The 24924-nt window shown below is 45.4% G+C and overlaps 1 long non-coding RNA gene across 1 annotated transcript in view; it reads right to left on the reverse strand.

Moving 5' to 3' along the window:
* LOC146019426 (uncharacterized) overlaps positions 1-23122 on the reverse strand; it is an 88685-nt gene extending 65563 nt beyond the window's left edge. Inside the window, exon 1 of the long non-coding RNA XR_014450539.1 lies at positions 22987-23122. This is a non-coding gene — a long non-coding RNA (uncharacterized LOC146019426). The remainder of the gene's footprint in view (positions 1-22986) is intronic.
* Between the last annotated feature and the right edge of the window lie 1802 nt (positions 23123-24924).

The raw sequence follows: 24924 nt of genomic DNA on the forward strand, positions 1-24924 counted from the left end.
TGTATGCAAATATAGCCACCATGTAGGTGTATTAGGGTTCGGTAATATAGATCGCCATGGTTATGGTCGATAGTCAATAGCCAATAGAATGAAGTGCATTAAGTTGACTGGTACAAAACATCAAATATAGTCGATCGGAAGGTGGTGGTGCCATGACCAGTCGGCCCTGAATGGACAAATTTTTGTTTTTTTAGGCCAAATGTTGTGTACTTCATATCATATTACCACCGTGAGTACAAACATAGACAACCTCGCAGTCTCACTTCGCTCACCATGCTTTTGGCAAAGTGACTAATCCCAATAGATAACCATGTGGATAAACTTTGAAACAAATGGTAGGAAAACATGTGCAAAACCCCCCAAAAATCTCTCTTTTTGAGTGTCGACCATTGTCATGTTAAACTTTGAACATGTTGACCTTGTGTAACTATCCTAAGGTGTTGACATTTTGACTGTCGACCAGTGCATTGTCCATCTATTAACCGGATACAGGTGTGTCTTCAGCATGTCAGTGAAAACGGGCCGCTTCTACAGAGGCCGCGTTCCAATAAAGACACTGCATCTGTCCCATGCTGGTACAAGTGCCAATGGTGGATGTGATGACGCACCAATGGGGGACTATCTGGAGCCATTTTTCAACCCCAGGATTCCTGGGATCCAGGGATTGGCATCCCTAAAAACCCACACCCCATTTCCCCCACATTGGCTGCCCTGCAGATTTACTTACATGGGTGGGTGGCCAGCAGTGGGGCAGAGAGCAGCAGTGCTGGGGTGCCCGAAACCCCCTGGTGGGTGGCAACAGAAGCAGAGCGGGAGGTTAGGCAGGGAGGGCGGATGTGACGGTGCGGCCAGGATCCGGATGTGCAGCATGACAGTCAGAGGTCACGCTGTGCAGGCCATATGCAGGGATCAGGAACAAGGGACCTGCTCAGACGCTGCCCGGCATTAGACTGTGCACACACAATCTAATCCTAAAATCCCGGGATTGGATCATCCAATTTAAGGCAATTGGGGGCGAAATCTTGGAATCCTGCCGATACTTATCCCAGGATTGGCCACCCTAGAAGGGATTAAAGCTAGCTTTCTCGTGTTATCATACCCATGACTCCACCAACAGATACTAGAGCAGACACAGCAGCGCCCATCTCGGAATATGACCCATTCATCTGAACACATGCATAAAACTACATGTATCACTATGAAGATGAGAACTTGTATCTGCATTAGCGACATGGTGACGCTACACAATTGAGCTACAGTATGGGTTATTAAGAGCTAGCTTACAATTGTACTGTAATTATAGCTCGTGCCACCTCCTCGCTTTTGAAGCTGTCTCCTGTCACATCACACATAACATCTACACAGATTGCTTCCATTGTCTGCTTCTCTTGTCCTTCAGACAACAAACACTCTTCCAACGTCATCTTCCCTCTGTCAGCCGCGAGCTCACACTGGCAGCCTCTTTGTTGGGTGTGATTAAAGCCTACGTAGCCTTCCACTCTTTTGCCAACTGAGCTCTCTAACATACAATCACATATCAAATAAATGCACATAGTGGCAATGTTATGGCTAAAACAAACTGACGTGAAAGCGGGCTGCATTCTCCGATGCACAGCCGCTTCCACAGAGACCACGTTAGTAAATAATAATAATAAAGGGACCAGGTGGGTAAATAATATTAGACCGATTTTCTACCCAAGCTTGTGTATAGAAAGCCAAACATATGCATCCAGTAAGAACAGCTTGAATTGATAACAATAATTATAGCTAAAACCAGCAATAAAGAATAGAAAAAAGGGCTTAGAGAAAGCAGAAATAATGTATAATAATGCAGATTATTGGCTTGTTTATATATACCCTCAATTCATTGAGCAGAGCACAGACTGTCACTATAACAGATGGACGTTACTTTCATCCAAGGCCAGTGTAAGGCTTCTTGGCACCCTGGGCAAAACTTTAATCTTCTGCCAGCAAAAGGAGCCTTCACTAAGGCAGCAGTTGGCAATAGAAGAAAGCATCATGGGAAAAGATCAGCTACTTTCACTGTCCAGGATAGAACAGTGCTCCACACTACAGCCTCTTCCAGCTTACCATTGGGCGGCCTTGGCCACTTCTCTGTAAATCACCAGGTGTCATCATTAGGGTTGTGGGTACATTCGAGTCTCAGGCCTGTGGGGCATGCAGATTGCCCATGCCACAAGTAAAAGCAACTCTCTGCATTAGGCCCAGGTCACTTAATTTACCTTAAGGTAGGCAGACAATAGCCTGAAGCCATGAGGAGTGTCTGTGTATTAGGAGCAGTCCACTCTTTGGGTAACAGATAGGTAAAGTAGTACCCTACTGTGCAGCATAATATGTATAAGAGGCACTATGTGGTATAATATGTATAAGGGGTACTACCGTGTGGCATATTATGTAAAAGGAATATTACTGTGTGGCAAAACTTAAGTAAAGGGCTGTTTATGCTGTCCATAATGTGTAGTGTAATGTATAAAAAGTTCTATAGTGCGTGGTCTATAAGGGGTAGAGATATGTGTGGACCCCCATGTTTTGGTTTTGTTTCTAATTCATCACTGTGTATTGGTTTTGGCAAAGCCACCTTCAAGAGTTTTGAATTAAATTAAATGTTTGGTGCAGGTAAAAATCAGTTTAAAAAAAATCAATAAAAGCAGCTAATATTAAGTATTTTTTGCAATCCAAAACTTGAAATTTGTATTTACAATCTGAATAGCGAACACAAGAAGTTCTGAACTGGGAATTGAATCTCATCGGGAGATCTCTAAAGGGTTTTGGTGAGGTCCAGTTCTCTAAAAAGGTGTACTACTGTCTAGCATAATGTGTATAAAGGCTACTTCTGTGTGGTACAATGTGTATAAGGGGCTTCACTGTGTGGCATAATGTGTATAAGGGGCTCTACTGTGTGACACAATGTTACTTCTGTTTGCCGTAATGTAAATAAGGGTAAATATAAAAATTTTGGGCGCCGTTTTGTCGCTGTGAGGGCATGGCCAGTGCTGTGTGAACTGCTGGCCATGCCCTCAGCCTCCCTGCCTGCCTAATTAGACGCATGCAGTGTCTAATTCCCGCAGGACCGTCCCAAAAAAATGGGATGTCACACAAAAGTTGATACACACTGACTATGCCACACCACATTGCCCCCCACAGTAAGGCTTCTAATAAATTATAAATTACCTGCTTGTTGCCAAGGGGGTTAATGTCCGTTGCCAAGGTGGTTAATGTCCATTGCCAAGGGAGGTTAATGTCCGTTGCCAGGGGTTCTTGCTTGTTGCCAAGGGGGGGTTAATGTGCGTTGCCAGGGGTTCTTGCTCGTTGCCAAGGGGGGGTTAATGTGCGTTGCCAGGGATTCTTGCTCGTTGCCAAGGGATTAATATGCATTGCCAGGGGTTATTGCTTGTTGCCAACGGGTTTATATTTGTTCCCAGGGGTTAATGCTCATTGCCAAGGGGGGTTAATGTCCGTTTCCAGGGGTTCTTGCTCGTTGCCAAGGGGGGGTTTATTGTCCATTGCCAGGGGTTCTTGCTCATTGCCAAGGGGTTAATATGCGTTGCCAGGGGTTATTGGATGTTGCCAGGGGGTTAATATTTTTTGCCAGGGGTTAATGCTCGTTGCCAAGGGGGATTTTCGTTGCCAGGGGTTCTAGCTCGTTGCCAAGGGGTTAACATGTGCCCGTTTGTCCTGCCACCAGCCCATCAGCTGCTGCTGCCCCTGCCTTCCGCTGCACACAGACGCCTGTTACAGGCTGGGTTTAAAAAGGGACAGCTAGGTGCTGATGGGCCATCAGCACCTAGCTGTCCCTTTTTAAACCCAGCCTGTAACAGTCAGGAGCTGATTGGCCAATAGTACCTGGCACTTTGTCATTTCTCCTCCCTCCCTTATCACTGAGTTCCCTTATTCATGAGTTCCTGCTGGATCCTGCTGAAAATATGTGACAGCCTACCCCAGTCACTATTGAGATTATATTAGTAGTGTAAGTTGTAGATAGAGAAGTTTATTAATTTAGACACTGTATGATAATATTGCTGTGCCGAATACTGAGACTACGGTTCTGTTATTAAACTTGTACCCTAATGTGGTTGCATAACGATGGAGCCGTGTATGTGTCTGCACGGACTCAATAAAGATATTTGGAGCGCGCTGAACAGGCTGAACGGAGGCTGAGCACGGGGACAGAGGGGATAAAAAGCACTAGCAGTAACGGCTGAGGGGAAGTCGTTGGGAAGGATTGAGAAGGGAGAGGAGCTGCGTCTGAAGGACCGAGCGGATATCTCGAGAGATCGTGACGGTACTTACCGGTTGCCGGTGGTGATCCCGGGGGTCCAGATCCCGACAGAGGCGAAGGTGGTCAGCAAGGTGAACTCCGTGTAGCGGAGAATAGCCGGAGTTGGTGACGGGGTATCGAGTGAGAGATCCCCGCTGCGTCATCGAGGAGGCCGGATTTCACCGCGTCACTGCCTATGGGAGAGAAGATAGAAGTGGTGAGTCCGTATTTTTACCCGCCCACACTAGGTTTGCCAGCATCAGTTCCCCCATATCCCTGTCACTCAAGGTGACTGCAGCCGGGGAAGGGCGAAACCCGACCAATCGGGTCAGGGGAGGCCTTAGGGGAGGCATTACCTCAGTATCGTGGTACACATATATGTAGCTACGCAGCAACAGTAACTAAGGAGTCCAAGGGCTAAACCCGATGGTAAAAGCATCAGGGGACGCCCTCTATTGAACAGTGTAAAATATACAGAGCTGCCAGAAATAGACCAGCACTTGCAGGAGGCATAACAATAATATAGCTAGCCAGCTAATTAAGGGTGAAACCCGGTACCATACCAGGGGAAGCCCAGGATTACTTATTCATCAGCAGCGAGACGGCGAGTCAGTGTGGACAGTACTACAGCCATTGATATCCGTGCAACCTTAACCCCGTGTCATCCAAGAACACCTTAGCCACGTGTAACACAATAAAGATTTCCCCTTAATGAACTGCTACACCCCGTGAGATTCACAAGACTATTTCGGGACAGATAGGACGTTGGGGACTTCCGGGAAGGGCCGTGACTCTTTGGGAACTGGGTCAGAACTACGGGTATACACAGTAAGGTATTTTGTATCAGTTGTCATTGTTACCTTTTAGCCTAATATGGCTGCCATGTTCAGTGAAGATAGCTTTAGTTGTCATTGATGTAACGTCTAAAATAATTATAAGATACAAAACAGGAAAGTTAGTTATCCACATAACCCCATTATTGCGCAATAATAGCACAGTAAGTTTACATAGACTGTGGTGGGGAATTAATTATTTATGCATGTTATGGTAGTAACGTAAATACAGTTATTAATTATAATAAGAAAACACTCAGGTAAGGTTGAGCTATGGTAGCCGCAGAGGAACAGACGTGGCGAGAGGGAGCAGCGCACGTTCCGGCATAATAAAAATCCTGAGTGTGTTTGTTTTAAGAATTAATTTATTGTTGGCCTGCGTGCCACTGGTTGATGAATTGGGATCAGCTGTGATCCAGTGAACCTGTCTAATAAATTTAAAAAATATCTATTTCGTCTGACCGCTCTTATATTAAGAAGAATCACAACGCTGAGTTCAACGGAGGTATTGCCACTCGGTGCACATAACCCCATTGTGACATTTGGCGTCATCCGAACAGGATTAAGACAAAGCGTCAACTATGTCTTCAGAGGAACAAGAGGAAGTGCTGGAGAATCCAGGGAACGGAGTGTCCTCGAGTGTACAGACGGAAGCCACAGAAACGGGCTCGAACCCGATAACTCTACCGTATTATTTCGGGGCACCATGGCTCCCCATGTACTCGGGGGAAGAAAAAGACGGCGATGGAAGTGTGTTTAAGGCGTTCAGAAAGAGAATTCGATCCATGTTCAAGTTGTACAAACCAGGAAGTGAACAACAGATAGAAATATTGTTGGGACAATTAAAAGGGGCAGCTGCAAGAGAAGTAGCCTCGTGGCCATCCAGACAAAAGCAGACGGCGGATCAAATTTTTCAAAAATTAGCTACAATATTCGACACTAGTACCCTGCCGGAGCGAAAAAGTAGATTCTATAGTAGGAAACAGAAGGCCGGAGAGACGCTCCGGGATTTCGCACTCGGTCTACAAGAAGCCTTACGGGACATTGAGGGAGAGAGTTATGTTGAGGGAAGGGTGGAAGACGATGACACCTTAATTACTCAATTTATGGAGGGAGCGTATCATGAAGGTATCAAGATACAGTTAAAAATGCTAAAACTACAGAACGGACCCAAAACCTTCGAAGAGTTTAAAGAAATAGCTATTAAAGTTCTGGGCAAGGTCAAAACCAAGGAAGTAACCTTCGCAGAATGTAGCGGTTATGCTGAGGAAAGCAGTAGCGAAATGGAGGGAATGTTGCCAGGAGAAGAGATCCAATTAAGGCCAGCTATTGCCCAAGGGGTACAGACACCCGCTGCAGAGGTCAACTATACTTTAAAAGAACAAGTGGAAGATCTGGCCGTCAGTGTGAATCAAATTAAAAGAGATCTACAGAGACTGGCTCAAAGAAATTCCTCTCCCCCTGGGGGAAATGGGCGAAGGATGCATGATAGACAGGGAAGGAGTGACTGGCGGGATAGTTCGTCCGGACGAGGACGCCGCTCTACGGACCGATTCGACCCACAGGGACGTCCGATCTGCCGGAGATGTGGGCAGTGTGGGCATGTCGAGAGGTTCTGCAGGAGTGAGCCGGCGTTAAACCAACGACCCCCGAGGACGGAGACCGATCCTCGGGGGAACTAGGTAATCAAGGTCCGGCGCCAGAAGAATGGTCTCCACAATATATTGGGAACTGCCCCGTTATAACCATTACGATTGAGGGACAAGATGTACCTGCTTTACTCGACACTGGGTCGCCTGTAACCACCATCCAACAGGGACTGTTTAATCGTTACTGGAGCTACAAAGAACCTCTTTTAACTCCTCCAGCTTGGTTAAAATTGCTAGCCAGCAATGGGCAAGACATTATATGTGTGGGCTATTGTGATATGGACCTACAAGTGGGGCAAGCAAAGATGCCCAAACAGGGTTGCTTGATTACTACCGTCAATGACCCCCTGGTGCCTGCCGTCATTGTGGGAATGAACATTCTAAAATATTGCCCTGAGGAACTGATTACCGCCCTAAAAATTGAACTGATGAATAACTCCCCTATGGTCCAAAGTGCTTTATGCAAAACCATCAAAGTCATTCAAGGACAACAGCAACTGATGAATACCGGTGGACCTGTGGGTAGAGTAAAAGTGATGGATCGCCGGCCAATTGAAGTGGCCCCGAATTCGGAGATTATTATCTGGGGAAAAACCAAGTGTGGCATCCAAGGAAAACCATACGATGCCGTAGTAGAGGCTTATATTCATCGAGTGAGGAAAGATGTTTTAATAGCCCGTGCGTTGGTTACTGTCCAAAATGGTCGAGTACCCCTCCGAGTCATGAACCCACATGAATATCCCATCACGCTATATCGGAACCAGGTGATAGCTACCCTAGTCTGGGTCCCTATCATGAATGACAGCTGCGGAGTGGGAGGAGCAGAAGGCACCGAACAAATTGAGCAGAAGGAAGGAAAATTGACCGATAAGAAGGAGTGGTGGGCAGATATAAAGATCGGTGAGGACAATACCCCCGAAGAGTTAAAGGCCGGAGTCCTTCGGGTGGTACGGGAGAATGCCGAGACCTTCAGTCAAGGAGCTCTTGATATCGGAAGAGTTTCTCGGATTCAACACCGAATTGTAACCGGGAATGCCCCGCCTATAAAACAGAGGCACCGGCCACTGGCGCCTAGCTTATACCAACCAGTACGAGATATGCTAGAGGAGATGGAGGCTGCGGGCGTAGTGAGGAAGAGTTATAGCCCGTGGGCTTCCCCCATCGTACTGGTTAAAAAGAAAGACGGCACACTCAGGTTCTGTGTGGATTACAGACGCTTAAATCAAGTGACACACCGGGATGCTTATCCCCTCCCGAGGATAGAAGAGTCCCTCACCGCTTTACGCCAGGCTACCTACTTCTCCACTCTCGACCTCACCAGTGGATACTGGCAGGTACAAGTCGATCCGGCGGACCAGGAGAAGACCGCTTTCACTACGCCGATGGGCTTGTACGAGTGGGAGAGAATGCCCTTCGGATTGACAAACGCCCCGGCTACTTTCCAACGTGCCATGGAGCATTGTCTGGGCGATAAAAACTTTCATATTGTTCTACTATACCTAGATGACATAATTGTCTATTCGCAGACTTATCACGGGCATTTAGAACATTTAAACGAAGTTTTCAAAAGACTAGCCGCCTATGGACTTAAAGTTAAGCCCTCGAAATGCCACCTCCTGAAGACACAAGTAAAATACCTCGGACATATCGTGGGAGCGGAAGGAGTGCTCCCAGATCCAGAGAAGACATCGGCGGTACAAGATTGGCCTACTCCGACGAATGTGACCGAAATTCGGAAATTTTTAGGCTTTGTCGGTTATCACAGACGTTTTATTAAGAACTTTGCCCAACTGGCTACCCCATTACATGAGACTCTTAGAGGGATTTCCAAATCCAATATGAAGAAAAACATACCCATCGGATGGACTGAGAGTCAACAGCAATCCTTTGAAATTCTGAAACAGTCCCTTCTTCAGGCCCCTATACTGGCATACCCAGATTATGACTGTCCTTTCATACTATATACCGATGCTAGTTATCAAGGTTTGGGGGCGGTACTTTCCCAACAACAACAAGGGACCGAACGGGTCATTGCTTACGCCAGCCAAAGCCTAAGGAAATCAGAACGTAACGACTCGAATTATAGCTCGTTCAAACTAGAATTTCTGGCACTGGTGTGGGCTATTACCGAACGATTCAAGCACTATTTACTGGGACATCCGTTTGTGGCTTATACAGACAATAATCCGTTGGCTCACTTGGACACGGCGCAGTTAGGTGCTCTTGAGCAACGGTGGGCGTCCAGGCTGGCGAACTTCACTTTTCAAATCAAGTACCGTAGCGGAAAAACCAACCTTAACGCTGATGCCTTGTCCAGGAGACCAGCGCTGGACGAACAATGTGAAGAAGAAGCCGATGATTGGGAAGAGGTGGAGATGCCGACCTTTCAGGCCATGTTCGCAAGGCGGTCTGAACAGGCCAAGAACCGACCCGTGCCTTATGATAAGGTGAGCCAAACCACTCAGCAGTTAGTGGAACAGGAGCCAGAAAACAAATGGAGACAGATTCAGTCAGAGAATTCAGTTATGGCCAATCTGAAAGACTTGTTAGTGGCCAATAAGATACTTACCAAGGAGGAACGGGCACAAGCCCCGCCTGAACTGATTAAGTTGCTCCGTCAGAAACCAAAACTAAGAATCCAGAAAGGATTGCTAGTGCGTTGCAGCACGAACCCGCAAACTCACAGCCCGATCACACAGATTGTGGTACCTAGGGGTCACCAGCATGGTCTTTTGGAAGCCTATCATAACGATTCGGGACACTTTGGGGTGCAGAGAACGCAGGCCTTTTTGAAAAGACATTTCTATTGGATAGGCATGTTGGCCGATATTGAAGAATGGTGCTCGCGGTGTTGTAGCTGTGCCATGAAAGCTCCACCAACGTCTCAGCAGCGGGCTCCATTACATTCCATTGTAACCACGCGACCCCTGGAATTAATAACGATGGACCATGTGAAATTAGAATCCAGCAGCTCGGGTCATCAATATGCCCTTACTATAGTCGACCACTTTTCAAAGTTCATGGTGGCTTCGGCCGTTAAAGACGTCTCTGCACGAGTGGCCGCTGAAACATTATGGAGAATGTTCATTCGGCCATACGGGTTCCCAGAACGAATACTCACGGATCAGGGTTCCGCCTTCGAATCTGGACTCTTTCAAGAACTTTGTAGCTTATATAAATGTAAGAAAATGAGGACCACTACTTATCATCCACAATGCAATGGACTCTGCGAACGAGCCAATCAGACTCTCATCCGGATGCTCCGAGCACTCCCGTCGACTGATCGAAATGGATGGCCAGCTGTACTACCGGAACTTACCTACCTGTACAATAACTCTGTTCACAGTTCCACCGGGTTTACTCCCTTCTATCTCATGTTCGGACGGGAGGGGAGACTACCAGCTGACATTCAGGTAGAGATTCCCGGAGATATGATGACGGGGAAGATAGGCCAAAGCCCATGGGTGCAGGAACACCAGGAGAGATTACAAGTGGCTTATCGGGCTGTACGGGACAATATGAAGCAGGCTCAACAGCGACAAACGGAACAATATAATGCTGACGCTAAAGCTGAACCCTTACAGGTAGGGGACTTTGTCTGGAGACGAAAGAACCGCCGACAGACCAAATTGGAACCCTTCTGGGAGAAGGAACCGTACCGAGTCGTTAGCATTCCCTTTCCGGAGGTGGATACCTATGAGATATCCCGACCCGGGCAGCCAGGAGCCTGGATAGTACATCGCAGTCAGCTAAAAAAATATTACGGGTGCCTGACCCCGATGGGAGCCATACCTTTGACTGCAGAAAGTACAGAGGAACAGGCAACCACTATGTCGGAGGCCCTACAGCAACCATGGGCCACGTTTGATCATATGTTGGCATTATTTTGGCCCATGCGAAGTGGAGTTCATCCGATCAAGAACTCCGATTCAGCTATGGTGAATCCAAGAGAAGAAGAGGAGGTTCTGACTCGAACATCGGGAAGCTGTCCGACGGGGACTGGAATGTCTGCTATAGAGTCCGGTCTACAAAGAGAACCTGAACTCCGCCGCTCAGAAAGGAGTACTCAGGGAGTCTCACCTGTTAGGTACCGGGATTAAAAGTACCGTGCTTTTAAAAGTGTAAAGCGGGTAGTCTTGCATGAGGACATGCTCAGCTTAAGAGGGGAAGAATGTGACAGCCTACCCCAGTCACTATTGAGATTATATTAGTAGTGTAAGTTGTAGATAGAGAAGTTTATTAATTTAGACACTGTATGATAATATTGCTGTGCCGAATACTGAGACTACGGTTCTGTTATTAAACTTGTACCCTAATGTGGTTGCATAACGATGGAGCCGTGTATGTGTCTGCATGGACTCAATAAAGATATTTGGAGCGCGCTGAACAGGCTGAACGGAGGCTGAGCACGGGGACAGAGGGGATAAAAAGCACTAGCAGTAACGGCTGAGGGGAAGTCGTTGGGAAGGATTGAGAAGGGAGAGGAGCTGCGTCTGAAGGACCGAGCGGATATCTCGAGAGATCGTGACGGTACTTACCGGTTGCCGGTGGTGATCCCGGGGGTCCAGATCCCGACAGAGGCGAAGGTGGTCAGCAAGGTGAACTCCGTGTAGCGGAGAATAGCCGGAGTTGGTGACGGGGTATCGAGTGAGAGATCCCCGCTGCGTCATCGAGGAGGCCGGATTTCACCGCGTCACTGCCTATGGGAGAGAAGATAGAAGTGGTGAGTCCGTATACTTACCCGCCCACACTAGGTTTGCCAGCATCAGTTCCCCCATATCCCTGTCACTCAAGGTGACTGCAGCCGGGGAAGGGCGAAACCCGACCAATCGGGTCAGGGGAGGCCTTAGGGGAGGCATTACCTCAGTATCGTGGTACACATATATGTAGCTACGCAGCAACAGTAACTAAGGAGTCCAAGGGCTAAACCCGATGGTAAAAGCATCAGGGGACGCCCTCTATTGAACAGTGTAAAATATACAGAGCTGCCAGAAATAGACCAGCACTTGCAGGAGGCATAACAATATTATAGCTAGCCAGCTAATTAAGGGTGAAACCCGGTACCATACCAGGGGAAGCCCAGGATTACTTATTCATCAGCAGCGAGACGGCGAGTCAGTGTGGACAGTACTACAGCCATTGATATCCGTGCAACCTTAACCCCGTGTCATCCAAGAACACCTTAGCCACGTGTAACACAATAAAGATTTCCCCTTAATGAACTGCTACACCCCGTGAGATTCACGAGACAATTTCGGGACAGATAGGACGTTGGGGACTTCCGGGAAGGGCCGTGACTCTTTGGGAACTGGGTCAGAACTACGGGTATACACAGTAAGGTATTTTGTATCAGTTGTCATTGTTACCTTTTAGCCTAATATGGCTGCCATGTTCAGTGAAGATAGCTTTAGTTGTCATTGATGTAACGTCTAAAATAATTATAAGATACAAAACAGGAAAGTTAGTTATCCACATAACCCCATTATTGCGCAATAATAGCACAGTAAGTTTACATAGACTGTGGTGGGGAATTAATTATTTATGCATGTTATGGTAGTAACGTAAATACAGTTATTAATTATAATAAGAAAACACTCAGGTAAGGTTGAGCTATGGTAGCCGCAGAGGAACAGACGTGGCGAGAGGGAGCAGCGCACGTTCCGGCATAATAAAAATCCTGAGTGTGTTTGTTTTAAGAATTAATTTATTGTTGGCCTGCGTGCCACTGGTTGATGAATTGGGATCAGCTGTGATCCAGTGAACCTGTCTAATAAATTTTAAAAATATCTATTTCATCTGACCGCTCTTATATTAAGAAGAATCACAACGCTGAGTTCAACGGAGGTATTGCCACTCGGTGCACATAACCCCATTGTGACAAATAGCACTGCTTACACCCATCGTATATAAAAATCTTCTGTAAAGCATAATGGTCCTGATTCAATACGTTGTCCATGTCAACCTACGCCAACGCAGATATTAAAAAAAGCATGAAACCTATTCCCAAGTTGACCTTTTTCATATCCATATTTTTCTTTTGTGTCGACCTTTTCACCATGTGGACCTAATACACGTCGACCTTTATCGTGTATCAACCAATAGTGTCGATCTATACCTGTTGAGCTAATGACCAATGCCAAAATATCTTTCCTCTATCTATTATATCTGCTACGGCCCATCCATTTCCAACAGCATTCGCAGCCCCCATGGGTTTATAAAGAACTGTCATATTTACCAAGCATATGAAGATGGCATTAACGGCTGTAGTCTATGGGCTGCAAATTGCAAAATTTTCCAGGAGAGGGTTCTTGGAGGAACCCTTCCCAGCAGTAGCCACTGTACATGTCTGGTCAGTAGACCGTTCATATATACTAATACATCCGAGAGAATACTCATTTCTTAAGATGCCCCTACACTTGTCTGATTTGGGCTGATTTTGCCCGATTCCGACAGATTGGGCAGAGAAATCAGCACAAATCGGATGCGTTTGACATCCCCTCTGTACCAATGCGCATCGGGTCGGAGTGGGGAGGTCGGACGGGCTGCCCATTAAATTTATCAGATTGGATCCAAGACTGGCACCTCGCAGGTGCTGTTTAGCACCCACAATGTTTTGGGTCCAATCCTAGGTGTGTGCCAGCGGTAAAGCACCACTGGCACACACCAATGTGCAGCGGCGGGGTCCGTGGGGTGGGCAGTGGGTCCTTGCGGCAGCTGGGAACTAGAAGCGCTATTTGCCTTGACCTTGAAGCTGCTGAGGGCAGCGAAACGCGTAGGTGCACACACAACAGTGACCTTAGATCACCCCACAGATTTACAACAACGGTTTCCAGCTTCTTTTGGACTCCACCAAAGAAACCAAGAAATTTCTTCTCTCCAGCGGGGCATTGCACTTTTCAGGTAAAGCCAAATACCACCATCAGGAGAAGCAACCTGGTCCTTCACTCCTATCCGAGGCATAAGAGATATTTGGAGGCACGCCACCCCCTAAAAACGGCCCGGCAACAATCAGTGAAGGTGTTTCCAGCGCTTCCCACCAGCAGGTTTACTTGCTCCATCAAGTTGGCAAACTATTACTTTTCACAGAAAGAGACTCTCCCCTGAGATTAAGTGAATTGGCCCCCCACTTTCTTTCTGAGGTACACCAACCCCCTTCCTCCTGGAGACTATCCCATTCCCAATTCCCCATCTTGGGATACAAACACCATTTGTGGAGTAACCTCCAATCCAGTCCCTAAACAACGAATTACAAAGCCAGAATTACAATCGGGAAGATTCTACTGGACTGGACATTTTAAGAACCCAAGGGTGACTATGGGCGAGATTCTCTATTACAGAAATGCGGTAAAAACCCCGTTATCTGGGTTTTTACCGCATTTCTGTATTCTCTAACCTCCCTCCGCTGTGTCACCGCTGCGGAGGGAATCGCCAGCAAAAGCTGGCGGTTCCCTGCAGAAGCCTATGGGCTTCTTACCGCAGCAGTGTGTGAGGGATCCGTCACGGATCCCTCCCAGCATGCCCTGCAGCCGGCGCGTCTGTCTGCGCATGCGCAGACGGACTCCCGGGTCATAGACCCGGAAGTCCAGCAACGGCGCCGCATCGCAAGGGACAGCTCTTACCGCAAGAGCTGTCCCTTGCGTTAATGACCGCATATTTTAGAGAATATGCGGTCAATAGAAATGCGGTGGCCGGCGAAGAGGGCTGCGGATTTTAGAGAATCCCGCCCTATGAATCTAAGTGTCATTTTTGTTTCTTTTATATTATCTAATTGTGTTTTTATAATAAATTGTTACTTTTTTACCATACACCTGACCTTTATAACATCCTTGTTATCTATAGTAACAAATTTTAGCGCAGTCGTCCACTCTTTTTCTATTGTATTGGGGCCGACTCCCCCTTTTTTAGATTGCTGCTTACCAGCCAAGCACACTCATACTGAAGCGCCTTAAGTGGATATATTTTTATATCCCCCTTTTTTCTTTTTCCTCTAATTGATCCACCTGTATTGCATGCATAAACTCTACAATACTAAATAGGAGTTAATTTAAACGTACAGTCTTGAATAAGGGGGGGGGGGGGGGGAGAATGTGATGTCTTTTATCCGACCTACCCAACAAAGTCATTCTTAAGCCCAGCAAGAATACAATACCATTTAGATGTAGTTTCCAAAACGAAAAAAAAAATCAGTAAATGCTTTCAGAGGTATTTGCTTGTTAAAACTCTCAGCAAAAGGTCATATAGAGTCTCTGGCTGATTCTTCTAATAAAACCTTTGAAGAGAGAAAATTCTGCCGGCATCGAGGAGAAGATGGGACCAGGAAAAGTAAGACGTGGAAGCTTTGCAGGGATTTCAAATGAAAGTTCAACTCCTTGACAAAAGTTTTCAAATGTAGATCTCATTTGGACAGGCGAGACGTTCCGCGTAAGCGAAATAAAAGCTTCCACCTTTAATGCAATGCATGACACCAATTACGCGGGGTTGAGTGTATTGCTCACTGAATACATAACACACATCTTTTATTAGAAACATTTTTCTAATTAGAACCTGGCAGCTTTAAGTGTTGTGTTTGGCCTCTCATTAGTAGAACGGTAACACATAGACAAGAGAGAGTGAGAACTTCAAGACAATCACTGTTGCAGGATAGAAGCAGAAGGTGACAGATCGAATTAAAGCCATCTACAATTGAATGTGCTGTTAGATGAACCGTATCAATATTTGTGCATCATCAACTAGGCATTTTTTTAATTAGCATCCCTATAGAAAAGGTGTCCAATTATAGTTACACTCTATATACAGTGATCACCAGCAAATCGGACTAATTGATGCCTAGAAACAATGTTTGTGGGATCAATACAATAAAAATAAGGTTTAGAATAAACATAAAGAGACATCTTATCCACGTAGACATAAGTGTTTATGCTTATTGGTTATTAGTGACAAAACACTGACATATTTATGGTAGGTAGAGTGCACAACTATCGCTTAGTCTCTAGTATGCAGGGGTTAAAGTGGAGGAGAACAGGATGGAACCAAGTTCCACCACTCTTACTGGTGAAAAAACAACAAGAAAGATAAGCAGCACTGGGTACTCCTAGAAAACCTTGGATTAAAAATATGTGACAATTGGATGGACTTCACAATATTTTATATGATGTATGATTACACATAATATAAAAAAAAAAATATATAAAAACCTGGTGAGAATACTTCAATAGCAGGCAATAATCCACCCGCCCTACCAATATGGGAACAATAGAGTGGTAGTCCGTTCCTAGTGATACCCTGTTATGGAGATAATGAATGGAGATGGTATAGTTACCGCCCCTGTGTACTCTCGGCAGAGAATGAACATCCCTTTTAATGTCCACATGGTTGGCCCGTGTTAGGAAAATAAATCAATGACCACTGGATTTAAAGCTGTGGGAGATAAATAGAATCTCTTGCTCCAGAGCAGATGACCATGGGGGGGTGTGAATGATGGTATCCGTGGCTGTGAATATTGCAGTTCTGGAGTCTCCTGTAGGGTTAGTTTGAACTGCTATCCCAATGAGTCAGGATGGAGGGTGGGTGTAGCAGCAAAACACTGACGCGTTTCGCTACGCCAGGTAGCTTTTTCATAGGTGGAACTTGTACTGGTGATTTGAAACTAGTTCAATCTCCACCTTGGCCCAGTACAGTAATTCTAACAGAAAAGCATTGTAGTATGCAGGGGGGGGGGGGGTGCATAAAACCCTACCACTGGCCCTGGCTCTGCCTAATAAGGGGAGGGGGAGGAATTAGGTGGCATAGGGAAATTAGCTCCACCACCTCCCCAGGACCACTTTTAGCCCTGCTAGTAAAGCTACCATTCACGGTTATTGGTTCGGGACCTTGTATTTCTTGGACTGGACATGATCTAGATGTATAGATGAGTGTGTATCGGAGACTGTAATCACACCGTGAACAGCAGCTGAGCACTGTATACTGATGATTAGCATTCCTACCCTAATCCTGACCCTAACCACAAATGGCACCTTTACCCTAACCTCTGTCTAACCCTAGTATCCTAACGCCTAACTCAAACCGCTAAACCCCACACAAGCCTGATATCCTATCCCTAATACCCTAACCCAAACCCTTAAACTAACCCTGATCCCTAATGCTAAACCCAACACCAACTCTATACCCTACCTATAATACTCAAACCTATACACTAACTCTAATTGCCTTACCCAAAGCACTACCCCAGCCCTAATGGCCTATTAATGATATCTTACCCTAATGCCTCTTTTTTTGGTCTCTCACCCGGTTACTCTATACATACAGCCCACAAGCCTAACCTGAAAGAGTATTAGGGATAACAAGGTTGCTGCAAGGTGGCAAGTGGGGGCTGTGGTGTGGACAAAATCTGAGTTCTATTTTGCTATGGGCAACCAATCAGAATCTAGTTCTTATTTATTTTGCCCCTTCTTGAAGATAATAGTATCTGATTGGTGTCACGCTCAGGAAGCTTACCTCTGCTGTGGGTTAGCATCTAGTGGGTTGTAAGTGGCAGCAGATGGTATTGCAGACTTGGGCTGGCAGGGTGCCATCTTTGGACAGGGCGGCAGGCAGGTGGTCTGGTGCGGTGATAGCCACCATCTTGCTGAAGCTTCTGTGTAGACATTGGAGCTGGACACTGGGGGGCTGGGTGCTGATAACTCCAGATCCAGCAGGTGTCCTCTTCACAGGGGGTGCCATGTTGGAGATTGGACTAAGCCATCTCTCCCTGATTCCCCCACTCTAATGGTTTTGTCCTCTCCCTTACAAGGGATCAGGTTTTCAGCCTCAGTGCCAGTACTTCTTGTTACTTACTTGTGTAAGTGCTTTCATCCTGAGCTCCTGAGATTAACCCTCGCTACGCCTGTCCAATTGCTGTCACTTGTGCCTTCCTGTGTCCGTCCTCCAGTTACTTTGCATTTATGATCCATACACAAATTCTGTTGCTTTTTGGTCCTGTGCATGTGTGCTACAATCCACTCGCATTCGGTAAACGCTCGATCTGCAAATTCGCTGATTAGTGATCAACTATGAATCAGTCCCTAAATCAGTAGGTTGTATGAAACTGATAAACAGAGCATGGAAAAACCATCTGGGGAAAAAAAGGAAAATTCTCTTCATACCTGTAGATAAAACAAGATAGCACGTTGTCAGCTGCAATGCCTGCAGGCGCGGGCCTCATGCGCTGGTATCAGCAGTGCGTTTTCTGATCCAACTCTTCAAAAAAAAAAAAAAAAACGAAATACTGTGATCTACTATGTACAAGCCAGAATTATGAGCAATGCAAGAACATATCGATTGCAGCATATATCTCTATATACATCTGCCACATAAAACCTCAATAAGTTGACCTTTAAGATAATTCTGATCAAGATCCAGTGGTAGACATTTGCACTGGTTGAGCTGCACTGCAGGTATTGTTTTACAGAGCTATCCCTTTGCTTTTATACCTTTCTGCTAAAGAATGTTAACTCTCTATGCTACACATTCACTTTCAAAGGTAGGTGCATTTTTATATGTTGCAGTTATAGTCAGGGGTGACAGATCGGCCGGGCCCAGGTGAACCCCTGTGGAAAAAAACATGCGGTATGGCGGCACTGAGCAGCATGGGCCATACTTGCCTACTTTTGAAAACTAGTTTCAGGGAGATTATATTTGGTAACAGAATTCTGCACAGCACCCTACTGAGGGGGCGTGTCATGCTCCTTTCAAAGGCCGTGTCTAGTTCCATATATGGAGAGATTGTGAATGTGGCACCTAGAAACATGGGTGTGTACTGCTACATCTGAGAGGAATCTTTTAAAAGGACTTATATCCAAATGTAGATGAGCCCCAAAGCAGTTAGTAAGAGCTACTATACTTGGTAAATTGCTGGGAAATGGTGCTTATGATTCAATGTAAATTGATCTATCTCTAATTCCTTTTTTCACCAAAAATGTAACAGTGTAATGTGGTCTAGATAAAATGAGGGAGATTGCTAGACTAATGAGGGAGAGAGGGAGATTGCTGTTATTTCAGGGAGTCTCCTGCAGAATGCAGGAGGGTAGGCAGCTATGGCATGGGCTGAGCTGGGGAAAGAGGCTGTGCTGCGGCTACCTGCAACAGGGGAGAAAGGAGCGGGACCCAGGCCTCTCCAGCAATCCAGGGCCAGGTAAAAATTATACCCCCCCCCCCCCCTCGACGTCACTGGTTATAGTACACAATAGTCCTAAACGTATGATGTCTTGCCAGCAGCAAATCATTGGTTAAGTGTTTCTTTTCAATCATATCTGCCACAATTAGCGCTGTGTGCGAGTCTCCTGACAGCTGCCGACAGACCTTTAATACTGTACTGCTTTCTTATTTGCATGCAAGAAATGTCTTTAGTGTTTTGAGTTTTGCAATTACGCGTGATTCAGTTATGCTTTAGTGTTTTCTTGTCACTATAGTGGGTGAAGCAATTTTTGCTTGAGCGAAACCTCCCATCTACTAGTATAAATGTCAATAACAGTGTATTTAACTCTGCTTCATTGCCACATTTACTAGAACAATATTTACTGCTGGGGCTTCCTACGGTACCTCAGCTGTGTGTAATTTCTCTATTGTTGAAGCTATTGCATATAAATTTACAATGTTGCTTAGTGATTATCAACCGCCCGTAGTCACCAATGTTAGACAAATAAGCATACAATAAAATTGGAAATTGATTTAAACCTAGTATAATTGTAGACATCAGAAGCGTCACTGGTCTCAAGCCGGTTGCTGGGGGTCTGCCCTGCACCCTTGTGTCACCCCCGGAGGGGCAGTTACTAAAGTGCCAGCTCTTCTGCAGCAACAGTAGCAGGGTTGCGCCATGTGATAAGGCCCATACACACGGGGTGATTTTGAGTTGAAAGCAGCTCAGTTTTGTCGTTTGAGCTCAAAAGTCGCCCAGTGTGTACGGGGCAGCGATGAGCTGTGAGCGCTGATGCAGATTCTGACGCCACCTGCAGGCACCTGCCTGATGCTGTTGTCGCCAATCCCTAGTCATTCTTATTATCTACAGTATTATTTATATGGCCCCATGATGTCCGCAGCGCCTTACAAAGTACAGAAACAGCATGGACAAAACAAAGAAAGTGATTTATAATACAGAACAGCGCAGAACATGGACATTGCTTATAAACAATGCTACCACAGAGATCATAATTCCCCAAAAAAGCAGCAGGGCAGCAGAACCCACAGGTTGTGTCCCATAGAAGGTAGTGGAGGAAAGAGGGCCCTGCTTGAGAGAGATTACGGTTTAAAGGGGAGAGGCAAACATACAGGGGTGACAGTGTGAGAGACAGTGAGACAGGACAGGGTTCTAAGATAATAGCTAGAAGTCTTTGATAAAGAAGTGGCTTTAAGAGCCTGTTTTTAATTTTGTAGAGGTGTAGAGTCTGATAGGGAGAGAGTTCCAGAGGTAAGGAGCTGCACGGACAAATTATTGAAGGTGAGAGAGAGGGATACAATAATTAGTTGGCAGGTGTCGGACATTATTGATATACAGTCAGTAACTGGATTGGGTGAGGACTTTGTGAGTGTGAGAAGTAGAAATTGAGTATTATTTTTTTTATTAACAGGTATTTAAATAGCACACACATACTGTATACCCCCAGCACATTACAGGGAATATTTGAACATTCACATCAGTCCCTGCCCTAGTGGAGCTTACAATCTATATTCGTAACACATGGACACGCACATACAGACATTCTTTGGGAGCCAATTAGCCTACCAGTATATTTTTGGATTGTGGGAGGAAACCGGAGTACCCAGAGGAAACCCACGCGAGTACAGGGAGAATATACAAACTCCGCACAGTTAGGGCCATGGTGGGAATCAAACCCATGACCTCAGCGCTGTGAGGCAGTAATGCTAATCATTACACCATCCGTACTGCCTTAACAGTGGTGTAAATTCGTCAAAGTTGCCCGGAGGCAAGATATATATTGCCCCCCCCCCCCCCCCACACACACACACACACACACACACACATACAACCTTATATAATATGTGTCTTCTGAAATATGTGTTTTATACACACACACACACACACACATATATAGAGAGAGTGAGAGAACAAATATATATTTCAGAACTCAGCTACAGAAGGGATATCAATGGCTTTCAATTAACTGATTTTAACGTGCAGGGGAGGAGAGGTGCCCCCTTGAGAGCAGGAGCCCAGCGGCAGATGACTCCATTGCCTCCCAAACTTCTGCCCCTGTGCCTTAATACTACAATATAACAATAAAACTTCTCATGTCACCCACTTCTATCATTACTAAACCTGATTGACTAAGCTTTAAATTGATGGGTTTATATACCATTAGAAAATAGAAATGCACAGCGTTCAGGCCATTATTTCTCTAATTAATTTGTAAAGTGTTTGGTACAATGAGTAGAGCCTATCAACATATTACGCTTTACCATTGTGCTTTTCATAAGCAATATTCCTGTCCTTCAGGGCCTATGGAGCGTTTAGCAGACTGCCTGTGGATCTTTTATTTACCATAATAAATGCTCTAGAGGCCGCTGGGGATAAACACTTTCTGCCATGAACTGGTAGATTATAAATTTTCTAAGAAAAAATGTTGGACGCTACAGTTGTAAACAAATTATAAGACACCTTAAATTATCCTTAATGTTTTATCGGTAACAAGAAAAGCAAATAAACACAGACTCCCCCAGAGGGGAACCTGAATTATGCCACACTGACATTAATGAATGAATGTATTATATTTTATGACAGCTACAATGGTTTAATAAATAAAGAAATGTTTTCCTTAAATGTTGCACAGCATATTGTTATGCATTTGCTAATATTACCGATAAATAAATGTTTTCCCTTGACGTAACCATTTTATTTTTTTGCATTTGCATTTAAAAAGTGCTGGCCAATGGAATGTCAAGTAATAATGATTTGAGAGAAATGCATATGAAGGATTGGGTTAAAGTGTACCCATTGTTTATCTACCAGTTGCGTAACAGTAGGACCCCACAGTGGTTTGAGGGATGCTGGGGGACTGCAGGGGCTATTGCTATGCCACTAATTGGACCTGCAGTGCCAGATTTACCACTAGGCATGTGAGGCATGTGCCTAGGGGTGTCACCTGCTGGTGGGGCATGACAACTTGATGCAGGGAGAAAGGCCACTGGAATGGGTCAATGCATGGGTTCTTAAGGCAGTGTGGATTTCCAATTCTCACTTAGGGCCAGTTTCTCTAAGCTTCAAAATGGAGTGATAAACAGCCAGCCAATCAGCTCCTGCCTGACATTTTTTCAAACACAGTCTGTGACATGGCAGGTAGGAGCTGATTGGCTGGCTGTTTATCACTCTCCATTTTATCACTTTTGAAGCTTAGAGAATCTGGCCCTTTAGGAGGAGGAGGCTCATTATATTCTATAATACGGGGAGGTGAGGCACAAAATATTCTTTAATACGGGGAGGGGAGGCACAAACTATTCTATACTATAAGGAGGCACATTCTATTCTATAGGGGGCACAAAGACAAAAAATTATTAGTATTTTTGAGGGGGTGGGGCAGCTAATAATGTTGTGCCTACAGGCAGTCAGACTCCTAAATCCGCCTATGCTTGCAGATACTTGTCCGCAGTCACGTTGCTCATGTCCCATTGAAAATGTCCCTTCCAAAATGGCTGCTACATCAGTTAATAACGATGCTAGTGGAGGCAACATCCATTTTGGGAGGGATATTTTTCATGGGGAAGGAGCAACAGTCCCGCATCTGTGGTGTATACTTAGTGCTCACCCTTGTGTGGTCATGTTTGATATGGATCAATAAAGAGATGAAGCAATGTTTGACTAAAATTGTAAATTTAATAATACTATAAAGTGATATGCAAATGTGTAGTCCTGGCTATCTCACAGGAATAAGGCCAGCGAGGTATCACTCTGCGTGACTTTAGTGCGGGGCTTAAGGGTATCTTTTGGGGAACCCTTTAAACCATAGGTCCCTAACCTGGGACCCATGTCTAATCGCAGGTGACTGCAGCGGTCTCTGGTGGGGATGGGAGATGGGGGTGTGAGCTTCTGTGGCGCTCAAACGTGATGAATGTGTAAAAAAATTACAGGAGCAGTATGGGGGATAAGTAGTTCAGATAACGGTGAATGGCGAGCAAAGTCCAGATAAATCAATGTAAGTGGTAAGCAGTGAGTGGCGTCCCGCTGACTGCTGCTTACCCTCCTTGAAGTCTGTGTCGCCGCATCTGGTCAGTCCTTCTGTCATATAGATCAGCATCGCCCGGCTCCACAGACCCTGTGTGAGCACGACTTCCGGGTTGCCGTTCTCGTGAGAGTTCAGCTGGCCGGAGTCAGCGCTGTGTGTGGTGGGTCTGTGCGCTCAACTCCCGGCTGGGAGGAGACTGTGATGTGGTGATGTTCTGCTGTTGGTATTGGCTTGAGTAGGTGTGAACCAACACGTTTCAGCCGATAGGCCTTTTTCCAGGGTTAACAGATGGTTTCCCTCCATCGATGGAATAACAAATCAATCTTTTGCTTTTTTTTTTTTTTTCAAAGTGCCGGGACACGGAGCATAGCTCCGCCCCCCAACACAGACCAATCATTCAAACACAATGGATGACCATTGATGTGTAAAAATATCAATGGTCATCCATTGCATAGTTAAGCACTATCGATGGCCAGTTGCAGAATTGCCATTGATGGCAATGGCAACGATGGCCATCACTAGCCCCATGTATAATCCGCCACTGAATTCCCTCCATAACGTTTACATAGTGGTTTGGTCTAATGTTTATTCATATGAATTTGGATGAGAAGCTGTCATCAGCTGACAGAGCTTTCATAAAAACTGAAAGAGACGGTTGTAGTAACGCATTGCTTCTTCCATACTGACACCATGAGACACTCGATTAAAAGTAATTTAATGATGGAAGGTTTGGCTTCCATCTATTGAGAACCCTGGTCAGTTCACTCCATCGGAGAGTACACATGATCATGTCGGAATACATTTAACCACTAAAAAGTTAGTACTAAGATGTAATCTCATTTTGTTTTCAATAGACCGAAGCATAATTAATTATTCATCAGGATATTTTCCTAAAGTAGTGTCTTAGCCTTAATTTCCAATTGCTTTAATGCGGTAAGGATTTGTGCTGGCAAGCTATCAATAATTCATGGAGTTAAAACAATATTTGTTTTACATACGATAAATTCCTAAGGGGGAGCATTAAATCTTCTTAAATATTCTCTGTTAGCGTTTTCACTTCAAAACCGAAGAGATATGAGAACAGTACAACGCCAGCCTATCATGTGTGGGGTTTTATTCTCCCAAGTTAGTTAAAGACTACTTAAATTTGCCGTATACATACGTTGACTTAAGAAACCTTTGTTCTAATGCTGGACATACTGTATACTAAAGGCTATATGTAATGATTGTGACTAGATAAATGCAAAGATAAACTTTAGAGAACTCTACTGTACTGATGGAGCCCCTCTCTTTCTTTGCTGGTGCTCGCCAGAACCTGGTAGAATCTAGTAGAGAGGGACTCCATCAGACTGGGAGGCACGTGTGTCTCACACTCATGTGCGTCCCAGTCACTCGGCGGCTGGGCAGCGTGACCCTAGGGATGGACATCGATGGTCGATGTTTCGGAAACATCGATGTTTTTCTTTCGATGTTAGTGTTTTTACCATTTAATGGTGACCTTCCGATGTTTGTCACCATCGAATGCTAATCATTCGATGGTGTACCGATGGTGGCTTATTTTTTGTAATTCCCAAAAGCTATGCCTCCCCTGGCTGCTGTGTCTGTGTCAGGGAAACTTCCTAGGTTCGTTGGAGGCTGTCTGACTTTCTCTCTGCTTCCCTCCCTCTCCCTCTCTATGGTTGCTGTAGCTGCTAGGCAACAGGGCCCACTGCTAGTTCTGATTGGCTCTCCCTGACTCAGAGAGCCAATCAGAGCACAAACCTCACCCTGCAGCACCAGTCACTCAAACAGCAGCAAATTTCACAGACACACTGAGCTCTGGAGGATTCAGAGAGGAGGAGACAGTGACGTCAGTGAATGTTATACCAGCTCAGGCAAGCTACAATAATAATAATAATAGGTACACAATACAACTAGCTACAGATATTTGTGAATGTCAGTCACATACAACA

This window comes from Crinia signifera, chromosome 7 (genome assembly GCF_055691185.1).
Source record: "Crinia signifera chromosome 7, ASM5569118v1, whole genome shotgun sequence".
NCBI classification, from domain to species: Eukaryota; Metazoa; Chordata; class Amphibia; order Anura; family Myobatrachidae; genus Crinia; species Crinia signifera.